Source organism: Oncorhynchus keta, chromosome 15 (assembly GCF_023373465.1).
Source record: "Oncorhynchus keta strain PuntledgeMale-10-30-2019 chromosome 15, Oket_V2, whole genome shotgun sequence".
Taxonomy (NCBI): domain Eukaryota; kingdom Metazoa; phylum Chordata; class Actinopteri; order Salmoniformes; family Salmonidae; genus Oncorhynchus; species Oncorhynchus keta.
This window is the reverse complement of record NC_068435.1, coordinates 4,123,782-4,144,063: the sequence shown is the minus strand read 5'-3', so window position 1 is coordinate 4,144,063 and position 20,282 is coordinate 4,123,782. Positions and strand designations below refer to the sequence as shown.

Below are 20,282 nucleotides of genomic sequence, written 5' to 3'. Positions count from 1 at the left end.
ACTACCCTATGGGCCCTGGTCTAAAGTAGTGGACTACCCCTATGGACCCTGGTCTGAAGTAGTGCACTACCCCTATGGGCCCTGGTCTAAAAAGTAGTGCACTACCCTATGGGCCCTGGTAAAAGTAGTGCACTACCCCTATGGGCCCTGGACTATTGTAGTGCACTACCCCTATGGGCCCTGGACTATAGTAGTGCCCTACCCCTATGGGCCCTGATCTAAAGTAGTGCACTACCCCTATGGGCCCTGGACTATTGTAGTGCACTACCCTGGGCCCTGGACTATTGTAGTGCACTACCCCTATGGGCCCTGGTCTATTGTAGTACTACCCCTATGGGCCCTGGTCTGAAGTAGTGCACTACCCCTATGGACCCTGGTCTGAAGTAGTGCACTACCCCTATGGGCCCTGGTCTAAAGTAGTGCCCTACCCTATGGACCCTGGTCTATTGTAGTGCACTACCCCTATGGGCCCTGGTCTAAAGTAGTGCACTACCCCTATGGGCACTGGTCTGAAAGTAGTGCCCTACCCTATGGTCCCTGGTCTATAGTGCACTACCCTATGGGCCCTGGTCTAAAAGTAGTGCACTACCCCTATGGACCCTGGTCTGAAGTAGTGCACTACCCCTATGGGCCCTGGTCTATTGTAGTGCACTACCCTATGGGCCCTGGTCTGAAGTAGTGCACTACCCCTATGGACCCTGGTCTAAAGTAGTGCACTACCCCTATGGGCCCTGGTCTAAAGTAGTGCCCTACCCCTATGGACCCTGGTCTATTGTAGTGCACTACCCCTATGGGCCCTGGTCTGAAGTAGTGCACTACCCCTATGGGCCCTGGTCTATTGTAGTGCCCTACCCCTATGGGCCCTGGTCTATTGTAGTGCCCTACCCCTATGGGCCCTGGTCTATTGTAGTGCCTTACCCCTATGGGCCCTGGTCTATTGTAGTGCACTACCCCTATGGGCCCTGGTCTGAAGTAGTGCCCTACCCCTATGGGCCCTGGTCTATTGTAGTGCACTACCCCTATGGGCCCTGGTCTAAAGTAGTGCTCTACCCCTATGGGCCCTGGTCTATTGTAGTGCCCTACCCCTATGGGCCCTGGTCTATTGTAGTGCCCTACCCCTATGGGCCCTGGTCTATTGTAGTGCACTACCCCTATGGGCCCTGGTCTATTGTAGTGCACTACCCCTATGGGCCCTGGTCTATTGTAGTGCACTACCCCTATGGGCCCTGGTCTATTGTAGTGCGCTAATATAGTATAGGGAGCCACTCTATCTCCCTCAGTCTCAGGCAATGTGTCATAGGATCGGAGGTTAGAGGTCAAGGGTTGGCTTGCAGGTCAGGGCAAGCATTTCATTTCTCATTGGAGATTCAGACTTACTTGCTCTGTGGAGGAAAACATTTTCCTTGATGCTGCTCAGACAACAACAATGTTACAGAGAGAGAACGATAAACACAGAGAGAGAGAGAGAGAAAGCAAAGAGATTGTCAACAAACAGTTGATTGACAGACACAGTGTAGGTCACAGATCATTAGGTTGGTACTAACATGCTACTACAGGCCACAGAAGACCAGGGGAACAGTTTCAAGGAAAGGATTTGGTTTTTGAAGAGGAACGTACTACAAGGGAAGGGCGAGTCATGGAGTGTTTTAATACTAATTTTCAGGAGAGTAGAAAAGAAAGTATGAGGCAAGGCTTTCAGACAATAACAGATTGCAAAAGACCCGGCCGTGAGCTGCCCAGTGACGCAGAACTCCCAAACGAGCTAAATGCCTTTTATGCTCGATTCGTGGAATATAACACTGTGCCTTGCGTGGGGGCTCCTGTTTTTTTCAGATGACTGTTATCTCACTCTCCATGACCGATGTGAGAAAAACATTTAAACAGGTTAACAATCACAAGGCCAGAATACCAGGGCGCTTTGCGATCAAGGGTGGTGCAGTTGCCATACCAGGCGGTGATGCAGCCAGTCAAGATGCTCTCGACGGTGCAGCTGGAGAACTTGCATGGAGGTTAACAGTGGTTTTTCAGGTAGAGTAGGTTGGCTTAGAGGTGAGCAGTGGTTTTACAGGTAGAGTAGGTTGGCTTGGAGGTTAACAGTGGTTTTTCAGGTAGAGTAGGTTGGCTTTGAGGTTAACAGTGGTTTTACAGGTAGAGTAGGTTGGCTTTGAGGTTAACAGTGGTTTTTCAGGTAGAGTAGGTTGGCTTTGAGGTTAACAGTGGTTTTTCATGTAGAGTAGGTTGGCTTTGAGGTTAACAGTGGTTTTACAGGTAGAGTAGGTTGGCTTTGAGGTTAACAGTGGTTTTTCAGGTAGAGTAGGTTGGCTTTGAGGTTAACAGTGGTTTTTCAGGTAGAGTAGGTTGGCTTTGAGGTTAACAGTGGTTTTGTGTACCAACAGGGCTGTAGGACAGGGCTGTGGGACAGGGCTGTGGGACAGGGCTGTCAGGACAGGGCTGTGGGACAGGGCTGTGGGACAGGGCTGTGGGACAGGCTGAGGGACAGGGCTGTGGGACAGGGCTGTAGGACAGGGCGGTGGGACATGGCTGCCTTAGGACAGGGCTATTCAGATGCTAGGGGGCTGGAGGTATAGAGGATGAGAGAACGTGGGAGGGAGGGGGAACGTGGGAGGGAGAGGGGAACGTGGGAGGGAGGGAACGTGGGAGGGAGGGAACGTGGGAGGGAGGGAGGGAGGGAACGTGGGAGGGAGAGGGGGAACGTGGGAGGGAGGGAACGTGGCAGGGAGGGAACGTGGGAGGGAGGGAACGTGGGAGGGAGAGAGGGAACGTGGGAGGAGGGAACGTGGGAGGGAGAGAGGGGAACGTGGGAGGGAGGGAAGGATGATGGAGGGAGGAACGTGGGAGGGAGGGAAGGATGATGGAGGGAGGAACGTGGGAGGGAGAGAGGGATGGTGGAGGGAGGGAGGGAACGTGGGAGGGAGGGATGATTGAGGGAGGGAACATGGGAGGAGAGAAGGATGATGGAGGGAGGGAGGATGATGGAGGGAGGGAACATGAGAGGGATGGAGGGATGATGGAGGGAGGGAGGAGGGAATGTGGGAAGGCGAGAGGGATGATGGAGGGAGGGAGGAACGTGGGAGGGATGGAGGGATGATGGAGGGAGGGAGGGAACGTGGGAGGGATGGAGGGATGATGGAGGGAGGGAGGGAATGTGGGAGCGAGGGAAGGATGATGTTGGGAGGGAGGGAACAGAAAGCAGGCAGTTACCCACCTATTCATAATCAGATACACACGGCCATTGACTTTAGCATTACTGTATGAGGAGAGGTAGGAATGGAGAGATGACCGAGGAGGAGGAGAGATGACCGAGGAAGAGGAGAGATGACCGAGGAAGAGGAGAGATGACCGAGGAAGAGGAGAGATGACCGAGGAAGAGGAGAGATGACCGAGGAGGAGGAGAGATGACCGAGGAGGAGGAGAGATGACCGAGGAGAAGGAGAGATGACCGAGGAGGAGAGATGACATATGGCAGTAGATTAGAAAGACAAGGGAAGCAGAAAAGAGGATGGATTATAATCAAGTAGGAAATGGATGAGAATCCAATAGACCAGACCACCACACAGACCACTACACAGACCACCCACAGACCACCACACAGACTACCACATACCACCACACAGACCACCACACAGACTACCACACAGACCACTACACAGACCACTACACAGACCACCACACAGACCACCACACAGACCACTACACAGACCACCACACAGACCATTACACAGACCACCACACAGACCACCACACAGACCACTACACAGACCACTACACAGACTACCACACAGACCACCACACAGACCACCACACAGACCACCACACAGACCACCACACAGACCACCACACAGACCACCACACAGACCACAACACAGACCACCGCACAGACCACCACACAGACTACCACACAGACCACTACCACACAGACCACTACCACACAGACCACTACCACACAGACCACCACACAGACCACCACACATACCACTACACAGACCACCACACAGACCAATACACAGACTAACACACAGACCACTACACAGACCACTACACAGACTACCACACAGACCACTACACAGACCACTACACAGACCACTACACAGACTACCACACAGACCACTACACAGACCACAACACAGACTACCACACAGACTACCACACAGACTACTACACAGACTACCACACAGACTACCACACAGACCACCACATAGACTACCACACAGACTACCACACAGACCACCACACAGACTACCACACAGACCACTACACAGACTACCACACAGACAGACCACTACACAGACTACCACACAGACCACTACACAGACCACCACACAGACCACTACAGAGACCACCGCACAGACCACTACACAGACCACCACACAGACTACCACTACACAGACTACCACACAGACCACTACACAGACAACCACTACACAGACCACTACACAGACCACTACACAGACCACTACACAGACCACCACTACACAGACTACCACACAGACTACCACACAGACTATCACACAGACAGACCACTACACAGACTACCACACAGACCACTACACAGACCACTACACAGACCACCACACAGACCACCACTACACAGACTACTACACAGATCACTACACAGACTACCACACAGACCACCACTACACAGACCACCACTACACAGACCACTGCACAGACCACCACTACACAGACCACCGCTACACCGACCACCACTACACAGACCACTACACAGACTACCACCACACAGACCACCACTACACAGACCACCACTACACAGACTACCACCACACAGACTACCACTACACAGACCACCACTACACAGACCACTACACAGACCACCACTACACAGACCACTGCACAGACTACCACCACACAGACCACTACACAGACTACCACTACACAGACCACCACTACACAGACTACCACCACACAGACCACTACACAGACTACCACTACACAGACCACCACTACACAGACTACCACCACACAGACCACTACACAGACTACCACTACACAGACCACCACTACACAGACTACCACCACACAGACCACAACACAGACCACCACTACACAGACCACCACTACACAGACTACCAGCACACAGACCACAACACAGACTAAACGAGGTAGTTATAATGACAGCATGATATCAGAACCCCAGACCACTACACAGACCACTACACAGACCACTACACAGACCACTACACAGACCACTACAGTTTCATAATTTCTCTGTGAAATAACCCCTAAATGAGGTAGTTATAATGACAGCATGATAGCAGAACCCCAGACCACTACACAGACCACCACACAGACCACCCAGTTAATCCCAGGACATAAACATGTCAAAATTAGTTGAACTATTTCTGGGCTCAGAGCCAGTCACCACACAGACCACTACACCTTTAGATTCTGCCACAAACTCATGTCAGCAACCCCAAACTAATGCCCAGGCTTTCACTCAGTGGGTTAACCAAGTCTAGAGCAGTATCAGGGTTCAACCCCAGTCAGCTCATCTGTAGATGGTGCTGAAACTCATGTTAGCTCCCAAACTAATGCCTAGGCTTTCACTCAGTGGGTTAACCAAGTCTAGAGCAGTATCAGGGTTCAACCCCCAGTCAGCTCATCTGTAGATGGTGCTGAAACTCATGTTAGCTCCCAAACTAATGCCTAGGCTTTAGCTCAGTGGGCTAACGTAACACATGGTTCAAAACCTCTGGTCTGTCACTCAGTCTCACCTGTAGATGGTGCTGAGACTCATGTTATCTCCTGTATTGACAACTAGTCCTATACTTTAGCTCAGTGGGCTAACACAGTCAGTCACTCATCCTCACCTGTAGATGGTGCTGTCCTGTTTTTGGGACACATCCTTCAGGTCCGTGAGCAGCAGGAAGTGGTCGTGGAAGTAGTGAAGGTGAAGGATACACACCAGGAGGAAGGAGGTGGGGATGAAGATACGTGTGAAGAGCATCGATACGGAGAACTGTTCTAGCCCCAGGTCCTTCAGTCTGGAGAGAAAGGAAGGCGGGGGAGAGGGGGAGAGAGAAGGGGGGAGAGAGAGGAGGGGAGAGAGGAGGGGAGAGACAGAGAACATACATCATATCTCAACCCCAGGTCCTTCAGCCAGGAGACAGACCACACCATATCTCAACCCCAGGTCCTTCAGTCTGGAGACAGACCACACCATATCTCAACCCCAGGTCCTTCAGTCTGGAGACAGACCACACCATATCTCAACCCCAGGTCCTTCAGTCTGGAGACAGACCACACCATATCTCAACCCCAGGTCCTTCGGCCAGGAGACAGACCACACCATATCTCAACCCCAGGTCCTTCAGTCAGGAGACAGAACACACCATATCTCAACCCCAGGTACTTCAGCCAGGAGACAGACCACACCATATCTCAACCCCAGGTCCTTCAGTCTGGAGACAGACCACACCATATCTCAACCCCAGGTCCTTCAGTCTGGAGACAGACCACACCATATCTCAACCCCAGGTCCTTCAGCCAGGAGACAGACCACACCATATCTCAACCCCAGGTCCTTCAGTCAGGAGACAGACCACACCATATCTCAACCCCAGGTACTTCAGCCAGGAGACAGACCACACAATATCTCAACCCCAGGTCCTTCAGTCAGGAGACAGACCACACCATATCTCAACCCCAGGTCCTTCAGCCAGGAGACAGACCACACCACATCTCAACCCCAGGTCCTTCAGTCAGGAGACAGACCACACCATATCTCAACACCAGGTCCTTCAGTCTGGAGACAGACCACACCATATCTCAACCCAAGGTCCTTCAGTCTGGAGACAGACCACACCATATCTCAACCCCAGGTCCTTCGGCCAGGAGACAGACCACACCATATCTCAACCCCAGGTCCTTCAGTCAGGAGACAGACCACACCATATCTCAACCCCAGGTCCTTCAGTCTGGAGACAGACCACACCATATCTCAACCCCAGGTCCTTCAGTCAGGAGACAGACCACACCATATCTCAACCCCAGGTCCTTCGGCCAGGAGACAGACCACACCATATCTCAACCCCGGGTCCTTCAGTCAGGAGACAGACCACACCATATCTCAACCCCAGGTCCTTCAGTCAGGAGACAGACCACACCATATCTCAACCCCAGGTCCTTCAGCCAGGAGACAGACCACACCATATCTCAACCCCAGGTCCTTCAGCCAAGAGACAGACCACACCATATCTCAACCCCAGGTCCTTCAGCCAGGAGACAGACCACACCACATCTCAACCCCAGGTCCTTCAGTCAGGAGACAGACCACACCATATCTCAACCCCAGGTCCTTCAGTCTGGAGACAGACCACACCACATCTCAACCCCAGGTCCTTCAGTCAGGAGACAAACCACACCATACACCACATCTCAACCCCAGGTCCTTCAGTCAGGAGACAGACCACACCACATCTCAACCCCAGGTCCTTCAGTCTGGAGACAGACCACACCATATCTCAACCCCAGGTCCTTCAGTCTGGAGACAGACCACACCATATCTCAACCCCAGGTCATTCAGTCAGGAGACAGACCACACCATATCTCAACCCCAGGTCCTTCAGTCTGGAGACAGACCACACCATATCTCAACCCCAGGTCCTTCAGTCAGGAGACAGACCACACCATATCTCAACCCCAGGTCCTTCGGCCAGGAGACAGACCACACCATATCTCAACCCCGGGTCCTTCAGTCAGGAGACAGACCACACCATATCTCAACCCCAGGTCCTTCAGTCAGGAGACAGACCACACCATATCTCAACCCCAGGTCCTTCAGCCAGGAGACAGACCACACCATATCTCAACCCCAGGTCCTTCAGCCAAGAGACAGACCACACCATATCTCAACCCCAGGTCCTTCAGCCAGGAGACAGACCACACCACATCTCAACCCCAGGTCCTTCAGTCAGGAGACAGACCACACCATACACCATATCTCAACCCCAGGTCCTTCAGCCAGGAGACAGACCACACCACATCTCAACCCCAGGTCCTTCAGTCTGGAGACAGACCACACCATATCTCAACCCCAGGTCCTTCAGTCTGGAGACAGACCACACCACATCTCAACCCCAGGTCCTTCAGTCAGGAGACAAACCACACCATACACCACATCTCAACCCCAGGTCCTTCAGTCTGGAGACAGACCACACCAAATCTCAACCCCAGGTCCTTCAGCCAGGAGACAGACCACACCATATCTCAACCCCAGGTCCTTCAGTCTGGAGACAGACCACACCATATCTCAACCCCAGGTCCTTCAGTATGGAGACAGACCACACCATATCTCAACCCCAGGTCCTTCAGCCAGGAGACAGACCACACCATATCTCAACCCCAGGTCCTTCAGCCAGGAGACAGACCACACCATATCTCAACCCCAGGTCCTTCAGCCAGGAGACAGACCACATGATATCTCAACCCCAGGTCCTTCAGCCAGGAGACAGACCACACCATATCTCACATTTACATTTACATTTAAGTCGTTTAGCAGACGCTCTTATCCAGAGCGACTTACAAATTGGTGCATTCACCTTATGACATCCAGTGGAACAGCCACTTTACAATAGTGCATCTAAATCTTTTAGGGGGGTGAGAAGGATTACTTATCCTATCCTAGGTATTCCTTAAAGAGGTGGGGTTTCAGGTGTCTCCGGAAGGTGGTGATTGACTCCGCTGTCCTGGCGTCGTGAGGGAGTTTGTTCCACCATTGGGGGCCAGAGCAGCGAACAGTTTTGACTGGGCTGAGCGGGAACTGTACTTCCTCAGTGGTAGGGAGGCGAGCAGGCCAGAGGTGGATGAACGCAGTGCCCTTGTTTGGGTGTAGGGCCTGATCAGAGCCTGGAGGTACTGAGGTGCCGTTCCCCTCACAGCTCCGTAGGCAAGCACCATGGTCTTGTAGCGGATGCGAGCTTCAACTGGAAGCCAGTGGAGAGAGCGGAGGAGCGGGGTGACGTGAGAGAACTTGGGAAGGTTGAACACCAGACGGGCTGCGGCGTTCTGGATTAGTTGTAGGGGTTTAATGGCACAGGCAGGGAGCCCAGCCAACAGCGAGTTGCAGTAATCCAGACGGGAGATGACAAGTGCCTGGATTAGGACCTGCGCCGCTTCCTGTGTGAGGCAGGGTCGTACTCTGCGGATGTTGTAGAGCATGAACCTACAGGAACGGGCCACCGCCTTGATGTTAGTTGAGAACGACAGGGTGTTCTCCAGGATCACGCCAAGGTTCTTAGCGCTCTGGGAGGAGGACACAATGGAGTTGTCAACCGTGATGGCGAGATCATGGAACGGGCAGTCCTTCCCGGGAGGAAGAGCAGCTCCGTCTTGCTGAGGTTCAGCTTGAGGTGGTGATCCGTCATCCACACTGATATGTCTGCCAGACATGCAGAGATGCGATTCGCCACCTGGTCATCAGAAGGGGGAAAGGAGAAGATTAATTGTGTGTCGTCTGCATAGCAATGATAGGAGAGACCATGTGAGGTTATGACAGAGCCAAGTGACTTGGTGTATAGCGAGAATAGGAGAGGGCCTAGAACAGAGCCCTGGGGGACACCAGTGGTGAGAGCGCGTGGTGAGGAGACAGATTCTCGCCACGCCACCTGGTAGGAGCGACATGTCAGGTAAGATGCAATCCAAGCGTGGGCCGCGCCGGAGATGCCTAACTCGGAGAGGGTGGAGAGGAGGATCTGATGGTTCACAGTATCGAAGGCAGCCGATAGGTCTAGAAGGATGAGAGCAGAGGAGAGAGAGTTAGCTTTAGCAGTGCGGAGCGCCTCCGTGATGCAGAGGAGCAGTCTCAGTTGAATGACTAGTCTTGAAACCTGACTGATTTGGATCAAGAAGGTCATTCTGAGAGAGATAGCGGTAGAGCTGGCCAAGGACGGCAAGTTCAAGAGTTTTGGAGAGAAAAGAAAGAAGGGATACTGGTCTGTAGTTGTTGACATCGGAGGGATCGAGTGTAGGTTTTTTCAGAAGGGGTGCAACTCTCGCTCTCTTGAAGACGGAAGGGACGTAGCCAGCGGTCAGGGATGAGTTGATGAGCGAGGTGAGGTAAGGGAGAAGGTCTCCGGAAATGGTCTGGAGAAGAGAGGAGGATAGGGTCAAGCGGGCAGGTTGTTGGGCGGCCGGCCGTCACAAGACGCGAGATTTCATCTGGAGAGAGAGGGGAGAAAGAGGTCAGAGCACAGGGTAGGGCAGTGTGAGCAGAACCAGCGGTGTCGTTTGACTTAGCAAACGAGGATCGGATGTCGTCGACCTTCTTTTCAAAATGGTTGACGAAGTCATCTGCAGAGAGGGAGGGGGGAGGAGGATTCAGGAGGGAGGAGAAGGTGGCAAAGAGCTTCCTAGGGTTAGAGGCAGATGCTTGGAATTTAGAGTGGTAGAAAGTGGCTTTAGCAGCAGAGACAGAGGAGGAAAATGTAGAGAGGAGGGAGTGAAAGGATGCCACGTCCGCAGGGAGGCGAGTTTTCCTCCATTTCCGCTCGGCTGCCCGGAGCCCTGTTCTGTGAGCTCGCAATGAGTCGTTGAGCCACGGAGCGGGAGGGGAGGACCGAGCCGGCCTGGAGGATAGGGGACATAGAGAGTCAAAGGATGCAGAAAGGGAGGAGAGGAGGGTTGAGGAGGCAGAATCAGGAGATAGGTTGGAGAAGGTTTGAGCAGAGGGAAGAGATGATAGGATGGAAGAGGAGAGAGTAGCGGGGGAGAGAGAGCGAAGGTTGGGACGGCGCGATACCATCCGAGTAGGGGCAGTGTGGGAAGTGTTGGATGAGAGCGAGAGGGAAAAGGATACAAGGTAGTGGTCGGAGACTTGGAGGGGAGTTGCAATGGGGTTAGTGGAAGAACAGCATCTAGTAAAGATGAGGTCGAGCGTATTGCCTGCCTTGTGAGTAGGGGGAAGGTGAGAGGGTGAGGTCAAAAGAGGAGAGGAGTGGAAAGAAGGAGGCAGAGAGGAATGAGTCAAAGGTAGACGTGGGGAGGTTAAAGTCGCCCAGAACTGTGAGAGGTGAGCCGTCCTCAGGAAAGGAGCTTATCAAGGCATCAAGCTCATTGATGAACTCTCCGAGGAACCTGGAGGGCGATAAATGATAAGGATGTTAAGCTTGAAAGGGCTCAACCCCAGGTCCTTCAGTCTGGAGACAGACCACACCATATCTCAACCCCAGGTCCTTCAGTCTGGAGACAGACCACACCATATCTCAACCCCAGGTCCTTCAGCCAGGAGACAGACCACACCATATCTCAACCCCAGATCCTTCAGTCTGGAGACAGACCACATCATATCTCAACCCCAGGTCCTTCACCATACATCACATCTCTCACTAATGCAGGACTAATTGTATAGAGAAATGTAGGTGTCTGAGCATTGCAAAATGTTCTCTTTAGCAATTTTGTGAACTTTAGGGTCAAAGGTCAGGGGTTAGGACTTACTTCTCTTTGCTCATGCCAGTCATGTTAGACCAGAAGGGTTGGGAGGGTCAGGGGTCAGGGGTCAGGACTCACTTCTCTTTGCTCATGCCAGTCATGTTAGACCAGAAGGGTAGGGAGGGTCAGGGGTCAGGGGTTAGGACTCACTTCTCTTTGCTCATGCCAGTCATGTTAGACCAGAAGGGTAGGGAGGGTCAGGGGTCAGGGGTTAGGACTCACTTCTCTTTGCTCATGCCAGTCATGTTAGACCAGAAGGGTAAGGAGGGTCAGGGGTCAGGGGTTAGGACTCACTTCTCTTTGCTCATGCCAGTCATGTTAGACCAGAAGGGTAGAGAAGTCTCAAACTGGAAGGTGTAGACCAGGACGAGGACCAGCATGGTGTAGACCACCACAGACATCCAGAAGTACTTCAGGATCCTCCTCCAGTACTCATAGTGCACCTGGAGACAACACACATACCACACACACAAACGCACACACGCACACACACACACACACACACACACACACACACACACACACACACACACACAGACACACAGACACACAGACACACACCAGGTTGGTTTAAATGTTTCACTGTGTTGTTTGCCCAGACCTTTGGGGTTTGAGCTGGGGGACAGGGACGTTCATCCCTCTTACTGTGTTGTTTGCCCAGACCTTTGGGGTTTGAGCTGGGGGACAGGGACGTTCATCCCTCTTACTGGTGGTCCTTCTGTAGCACAGTTGGTAGAGCATGGCGCTTGTAACGCCAGGGTAGTGGGTTCGATTCCCGGGACCACCCATACGTAGAATGTATGCACACATGACTGTAAGTCGCTTTGGATAAAGCGTCTGCTAAATGGCATATATTATTATTATTATTATTATTATTATTACTGTGTTGTTTGCCCAGACCTTTGGGGGAGGGATTTAACATGTGTAACATCCTGTGAGTACTGTATGTAACATCCTGTGAGTACTGTATGTAACATCCTGTGAGTACTGTATGTAACATCCTGTGTGTACTGTATGCAACATCCTGTGTGTAACATCCTGTGTGTACTGTATGTAACATCCTGTGAGTACTGTATGTAACATCCTGTATGTAACATCCTGTGTGTACTGTATGTAACATCCTGTGTGTACTGTATGTAACATCCTGTGTGTACTGTATGTAACATCCTGTGTGTACTGTATGTAACATCCTGTGAGTACTGTATGTAACATCCTGTGAGTACTGTATGTAACATCCTGTGTGTACTGTATGTAACATCCTGTGTGTACTGTATGTAACATCCTGTGTGTACCGTATGTAACATCCTGTGTGTACTGTATGTAACATCCTGTGTGTACTGTATGTAACATCCTGTGAGTACTGTATGTAACATCCTGTGTGTACTGTATGTAACATCCTGTGTGTACTGTATGTAACATCCTGTGAGTACTGTATGTAACATCCTGTGTGTAACATCCTGTGTGTACTGTATGTAACATCCTGTGTGTACTGTATGTAACATCCTGTGTGTACTGTATGTAACATCCTGTGAGTACTGTATGTAACATCCTGTGTGTACTGTATGTAACATCCTGTGTGTACTGTATGTAACATCCTGTGAGTACTGTATGTAACATCCTGTGTGTACTGTATGTAACATCCTGTGTGTACTGTATGTAACATCCTGTGTGTACTGTATGTAACATCCTGTGTGTAACATCCTGTGTGTACTGTATGTAACATCCTGTGTGTACTGTATGTAACATCCTGTGTGTACTGTATGTAACATCCTGTGTGTACTGTATGTAACATCCTGTGAGTACTGTATGTAACATCCTGTGTGTACTGTATGTAACATCCTGTGAGTACTGTATGTAACATCCTGTGTGTACTGTATGTAACATCCTGTGAGTACTGTATGTAACATCCTGTGGATGTCATAAGGTGAATGCACCAATTTGTAAGTCGCTCTGGATAAGAGCGTCTGCTAAATGACTTAAATGTAAATGTAAATGTAATGTGAGTACTGTATGTAACATCCTGTGTGTACTGTATGTAACATCCTGTGAGTACTGTATGTAACATCCTGTGTGTACTGTATGTAACATCCTGTGTGTACTGTATGTAACATCCTGTGTGTACTGTATGTAACATCCTGTGTGTACTGTATGTAACATCGTGTGTACTGTATGTAACATCCTGTGAGTACTGTATGTAACATCCTGTGTAACATCCTGTGAGTACTGTATGTAACATCCTGTGTGTACTGTATGTAACATCCTGTGTGTAACATCCTGTATGTAACATCCTGTGAGTACTGTATGTAACATCCTGTGTGTACTGTATGTAACATCCTGTGAGTACTGTATGTAACATCCTGTGTGTACTGTATGTAACATCCTGTGTGTACTGTATGTTACATCCTGTGAGTACTGTATGTACCATCCTGTGAGTACTGTATGTTACATCCTGTGTGTACTGTATGTAACATCCTGTGTGTACTGTATGTAACATCCTGTGTGTACTGTATGTAACATCCTGTGTGTACTGTATGTAACATCCTGTGTGTACTGTATGTAACATCCTGTGAGTACTGTATGCAACATCCTGTGTGTACTGTATGTAACATCCTGAGTACTGTATGTAACATCCTGTGTGTACTGTATGTAACATCCTGTGTGTACTGTATGTAACATCCTGTGTGTACTGTATGTAACATCCTGTGTGTACTGTATGTAACATCCTGTGAGTACTGTATGTAACATCCTGTGTGTAACATCCTGTGAGTACTGTATGTAACATCCTGTGTGTACTGTATGTAACATCCTGTGTGTAACATCCTGTATGTAACATCCTGTGAGTACTGTATGTAACATCCTGTGTGTACTGTATGTAACATCCTGTGAGTACTGTATGTAACATCCTGTGTGTACTGTATGTAACATCCTGTGTGTACTGTATGTTACATCCTGTGAGTACTGTATGTAACATCCTGTGTGTACTGTATGTAACATCCTGTGAGTACTGTATGTAACATCCTGTGTGTAACATCCTGTGAGTACTGTATGTAACATCCTGTGTGTACTGTATGTAACATCCTGTGTGTAACATCCTGTATGTAACATCCTGTGAGTACTGTATGTAACATCCTGTGTGTACTGTATGTAACATCCTGTGTGTACTGTGTGTAACATCCTGTGTGTACTGTATGTAACATCCTGTGAGTACTGTATGCAACATCCTGTGTGTACTGTATGTAACATCCTGTGAGTACTGTATGTAACATCCTGTGAGTACTGTATGTAACATCCTGTGTGTACTGTATGTAACATCCTGTGTGTACTGTATGTAACATCCTGTGTGTACTGTATGTAACATCCTGTGTGTACTGTATGTAACATCCTGTGAGTACTGTATGCAACATCCTGTGAGTACTGTATGTAACATCCTGTATGTAACATCCTGTGTGTAACATCCTGTGTGTACCGTATGTAACATCCTGTGTGTACTGTATGTAACATCCTGTGAGTACTGTATGTAACATCCTGTGAGTACTGTATGTAACATCCTGTGAGTACTGTATGTAACATCCTGTGTGTACTGTATGTAACATCCTGTGTGTACTGTATGTAACATCCTGTGAGTACTGTATGTAACATCCTGTGTGTACTGTATGTAACATCCTGTGAGTACTGTATGCAACATCCTGTGAGTACTGTATGTAACATCCTGTATGTAACATCCTGTGTGTAACATCCTGTGTGTACCGTATGTAACATCCTGTGTGTACTGTATGTAACATCCTGTGAGTACTGTATGTAACATCCTGTGAGTACTGTATGTAACATCCTGTGTGTACTGTATGTAACATCCTGTGTGTACTGTATGTAACATCCTGTGTGTACTGTATGTAACATCCTGTGAGTACTGTATGTAACATCCTGTGAGTACTGTATGTAACATCCTGTGTGTACTGTATGTAACATCCTGTGAGTACTGTATGTAACATCCTGTGAGTACTGTATGTAACATCCTGTGAGTACTGTATGTAACATCCTGTGAGTACTGTATGTAACATCCTGTGTGTACTGTATGCAACATCCTGTGTGTAACATCCTGTGTGTACTGTATGCAACATCTTGTGAGTACTGTATGTAACATCCTGTATGTAACATCCTGTGTGTACTGTATGTAACATCCTGTGTGTACTGTATGTAACATCCTGTGTGTACTGTATGTAACATCCTGTGTGTACTGTATGTAACATCCTGTGTGTACTGTATGTAACATCCTGTGTGTACTGTATGTAACATCCTGTGTGTACTGTATGTAACATCCTGTGTGTACTGTATGTAACATCCTGTGAGTACTGTATGTAACATCCTGTGTGTACTGTATGTAACATCCTGTGAGTACTGTATGTAACATCCTGTGTGTACTGTATGTAACATCCTGTGTGTACTGTATGTAACATCCTGTGAGTACTGTATGTAACATCCTGTGTGTAACATCCTGTGTGTACTGTATGTAACATCCTGTGTGTACTGTATGTAACATCCTGTGTGCACTGTATGTAACATCCTGTGAGTACTGTATGTAACATCCTGTGTGTACTGTATGTAACATCCTGTGTGTACTGTATGTAACATCCTGTGAGTACTGTATGTAACATCCTGTGTGTACTGTATGTAACATCCTGTGTGTACTGTATGTAACATCCTGTGTGTAACATCCTGTGTGTACTGTATGTAACATCCTGTGTGTACTGTATGTAACATCCTGTGTGTACTGTATGTAACATCCTGTGTGTACTGTATGTAACATCCTGTGAGTACTGTATGTAACATCCTGTGTGTACTGTATGTAACATCCCGTGAGTACTGTATGTAACATCCTGTGTGTACTGTATGTAACATCCTGTGAGTACTGTATGTAACATCCTGTGGATGTCATAAGGTGAATGCACCAATTTGTAAGTCGCTCTGGATAAGAGCGTCTGCTAAATGACTTAAATGTAAATGTAAATGTAATGTGAGTACTGTATGTAACCCTGTGTGTACTGTATGTAACATCCTGTGTGTACTGTATGTAACATCCTGTGAGTACTGTATGTAACATCCTGTGTGTACTGTATGTAACATCCTGTGAGTACTGTATGTAACATCCTGTGTGTACTGTATGTAACATCCTGTGTGTACTGTATGTAACATCCTGTGTGTACTGTATGTAACATCCTGTGTGTACTGTATGTAACATCGTGTGTACTGTATGTAACATCCTGTGAGTACTGTATGTAACATCCTGTGTGTACTGTATGTAACATCCTGTGTGTACTGTATGTAACATCCTGTGTGTAACATCCTGTGTGTACTGTATGTAACATCCTGTGAGTACTGTATGTAACATCCTGTGTGTAACATCCTGTGAGTACTGTATGTAACATCCTGTGTGTACTGTATGTAACATCCTGTGTGTAACATCCTGTGTGTACTGTATGTAACATCCTGTGTGTACTGTATGTAACATCCTGTGAGTACTGTATGTAACATCCTGTGTGTAACATCCCAGAGTACTGTATGTAACATCCTGTGTGTACTGTATGTAACATCCTGTGTGTAACATCCTGTATGTAACATCCTGTGAGTACTGTATGTAACATCCTGTGTGTACTGTATGTAACATCCTGTGAGTACTGTATGTAACATCCTGTGTGTACTGTATGTAACATCCTGTGTGTACTGTATGTTACATCCTGTGAGTACTGTATGTTACATCCTGTGTGTACTGTATGTAACATCCTGTGTGTACTGTATGTAACATCCTGTGTGTACTGTATGTAACATCCTGTGTGTACTGTATGTAACATCCTGTGAGTACTGTATGTAACATCCTGTGAGTACTGTATGTAACATCCTGTGTGTACTGTATGTAACATCCTGTGTGTACTGTATGTAACATCCTGTGAGTACTGTATGTAACATCCTGTGTGTACAAAATGGAATATGGAACAGCCTTCATTTCTCAGAACAAGAATAGACTGACGAGTTTCAGAAGAAAGGTCTTTGTTTTTGGCCATTTTGAGCCTGTAATCGAACCCACAAATGCTGATGCTCCAGATACTCAACTAGTCTAAAGAAGGACAGTTTTATAGCTTCTTTAAATCATCACATCAGTTTTCATCTGTGCTAACATAATTGCAAAAGGATTTTCTAATGATCAATTAGCCTTTTAAAATTATAAACCTGGATTAGCTAACACAACGTGCCATTGGAACACAGGAGTGATGGTTGCTGATAATGGGCCTCTGTACGCCTATGTAGATATTCCATTAAATCAGCCGTTTCCAGCTACAATAGTCATTTACAACATTAACAATGTCTACACTGTATTTCTGATCTTTTAAAATGGACAAAAAAATGTGTTTTTCTTTCAAAAACAAGGACATTTCCAAGTGACCCCTAACCTTTGAATGGTAGTGTATGTGTGTGTGTGTGTGTGTGTATCATGCATGCCTGTTTCTATATATATGTGTGTGTGTGTGTGTGTGTGTGTGTGTGTGTGTGTGTGTGTGTGTGTGTGTGTGTGTGTGTGTGTGTGTGTGTGTGTGTGTGTGTGTGTGTGTGTGTGTGTGTGTCAAATAAAATACAATTTTATTTGTCACATACACATGGTTAGCAGATGTTAATGCGAGTGTAGCGAAATGCTTGTGCTTCTAGTTCCGACAATGCAGTAATAACCAACAAGTAATCTAACTAACATTTCCAAAACTACTGTCTTATAGACACAAGTGTAAGGGGATAAAGAATATGTACATAAAAATATATGAATGAGTGATGGTACAGAGCGGCATAGGCAAGATACAGTAGATGGTATTGAGTACAGTATATACATATGAGATGAGTATGTAAACAAAGTGGCATAGTTAAAGTGGCTAGTGATACATGTATTACATAAGGATGCAGTAGATGATATAGAGTACAGTATATACGTATACATATGAGATGAATAATGTAGGGTAAGTAAACATTATATTAGGTAGCATTGTTTAAAGTGGCTAGTGATATATTTTACATCATTTCCCATCAATTCCCATTATTAAAGTGGCTGGCGTTGAGTCAGTGTCAGTGTGTTGGCAGCAGCCACTCAATGTTAGTGACAGCTGTTTAACAGTCTGATGGCCTTGAGATAGAAGCTGTTTTTCAGTCTCTCGGTCCCAGCTTTGATGCACCTGTACTGACCTCGCCTTCTGATGATAGCGGGGTGAACAGGCAGTGGTTCGGGTGGTTGATGTCCTTGATGATCTTTATGGCCTTCCTGTAACATCGGGTGGTGTAGGTGTCCTGGAGGGCAGGTAGTTTGCCCCGGTGATGCGTTGTGCAGACCTCACTACCCTCTGGAGAGCCTTACGGTTGAGGGCGGAGCAGTTGCCGTACCAGGCGGTGATACAGCCCGCCAGGATGCTCTCGATTGTGCATCTGTAGAAGTTTGTGAGTGCTTTTGGTGACAAGCCAAATTTCTTCAGCCTCCTGAGGTTGAAGAGGCGCTGCTGTGCCTTCTTCACGATGCTGTCTGTGTGGGTGGACCAATTCAGTGTACACCGAGGAACTTAAAACTTACTACCTTCTCCACTACTGTTCCATCGATGTGGATAGGGGTGTTCCCTCTGCTGTTTCCTGAAGTCCACAATCATCTCCTTAGTTTTGTTGACGTTGAGTGTGAGGTTATTTTCCTGACACCACACTCCGAGGGCCCTCACATCCTCCCTGTAGGCCGTCTCGTCGTTGTTGGTAATCAAGCCTACCACTGTTGTGTCGTCCGCAAACTTGATGATTGAGTTGGAGGCGCGTGTGTGTGTGTGTGTGTGTGTGTGTGTGTGTGTGTGTGTGTGTGTGTGTGTGTGTGTGTGTGTGTGTGTGTGTGTGTGTGTGTGTGTGTGTGTGTGTGTGTGCGCGTGCGTGCGTGTGTGCGTGCGTACCTGATAGAGCGCCACACAGAAGAGCAGGAGCATCATGTAGATGATCTTATACATGACCATGCGTCCTCGAAGCTAACGAAGAAGAACATTCCTCCACAGATATAGATCCAGTATTTCACCAGCATCTCCATCACCATGTTCCCCAGAACCTGCATGATGTCCTGCTCCCCTCCTTCCTCATCCTCCTCTTCCTCTATAAACAAGGTACCAGACAGGGGATACTGGGTAAGTGGTCCTACATGATGAATTGTATGTAAATGATAGCAGTGTGGACAACAGGATATTGTATGTAAATGATAGGCGTGTGGATAACAGGATGTAAATGATAGCAGTGTGGACAACAGGATGTAAATGATAGCAGTGTGGACAACAGGATGTAAATGATAGCAGTGTGGACAACAGGATGTAAATGATAGCCGTGTGGACAACAGGATATTGTATGTAAATGATAGGCGTGTGGATAACAGGATGTAAATGATAGCAGTGTGGACAACAGGATGTAAATGATAGCAGTGTGGACAACAGGATGTAAATGATAGCAGTGTGGACAACAGGATGTAAATGATAGCCGTGTGGACAACAGGATGTAAATGATAGCAGTGTGGATAACAGGATATTGTATGTAAATGATAGCCGTGTGGATAACAGGATATTGTATGTAAATGATAGCAGTGTGGATAACAGGATGTAAATGATAGCAGTGTGGATAACAGGATATTGTATGTAAATGATAGCAGTGTGGATAACAGGATGTAAATGATAGCAGTGTGGATAACAGGATGTAAATGATAGCCGTGTGGATAACAGGATGTAAATGATAGCAGTGTGGACAACAGGATGTAAATGATAGCAGTGTGGACA

General features: G+C 47.9%; 1 pseudogene; it reads right to left on the bottom strand.

Moving 5' to 3' along the window:
* The window catches only part of LOC118372857 (piezo-type mechanosensitive ion channel component 2-like), a 323,332-nt pseudogene that overhangs the window by 167,258 nt on the left and 135,792 nt on the right, over positions 1-20,282 (bottom strand).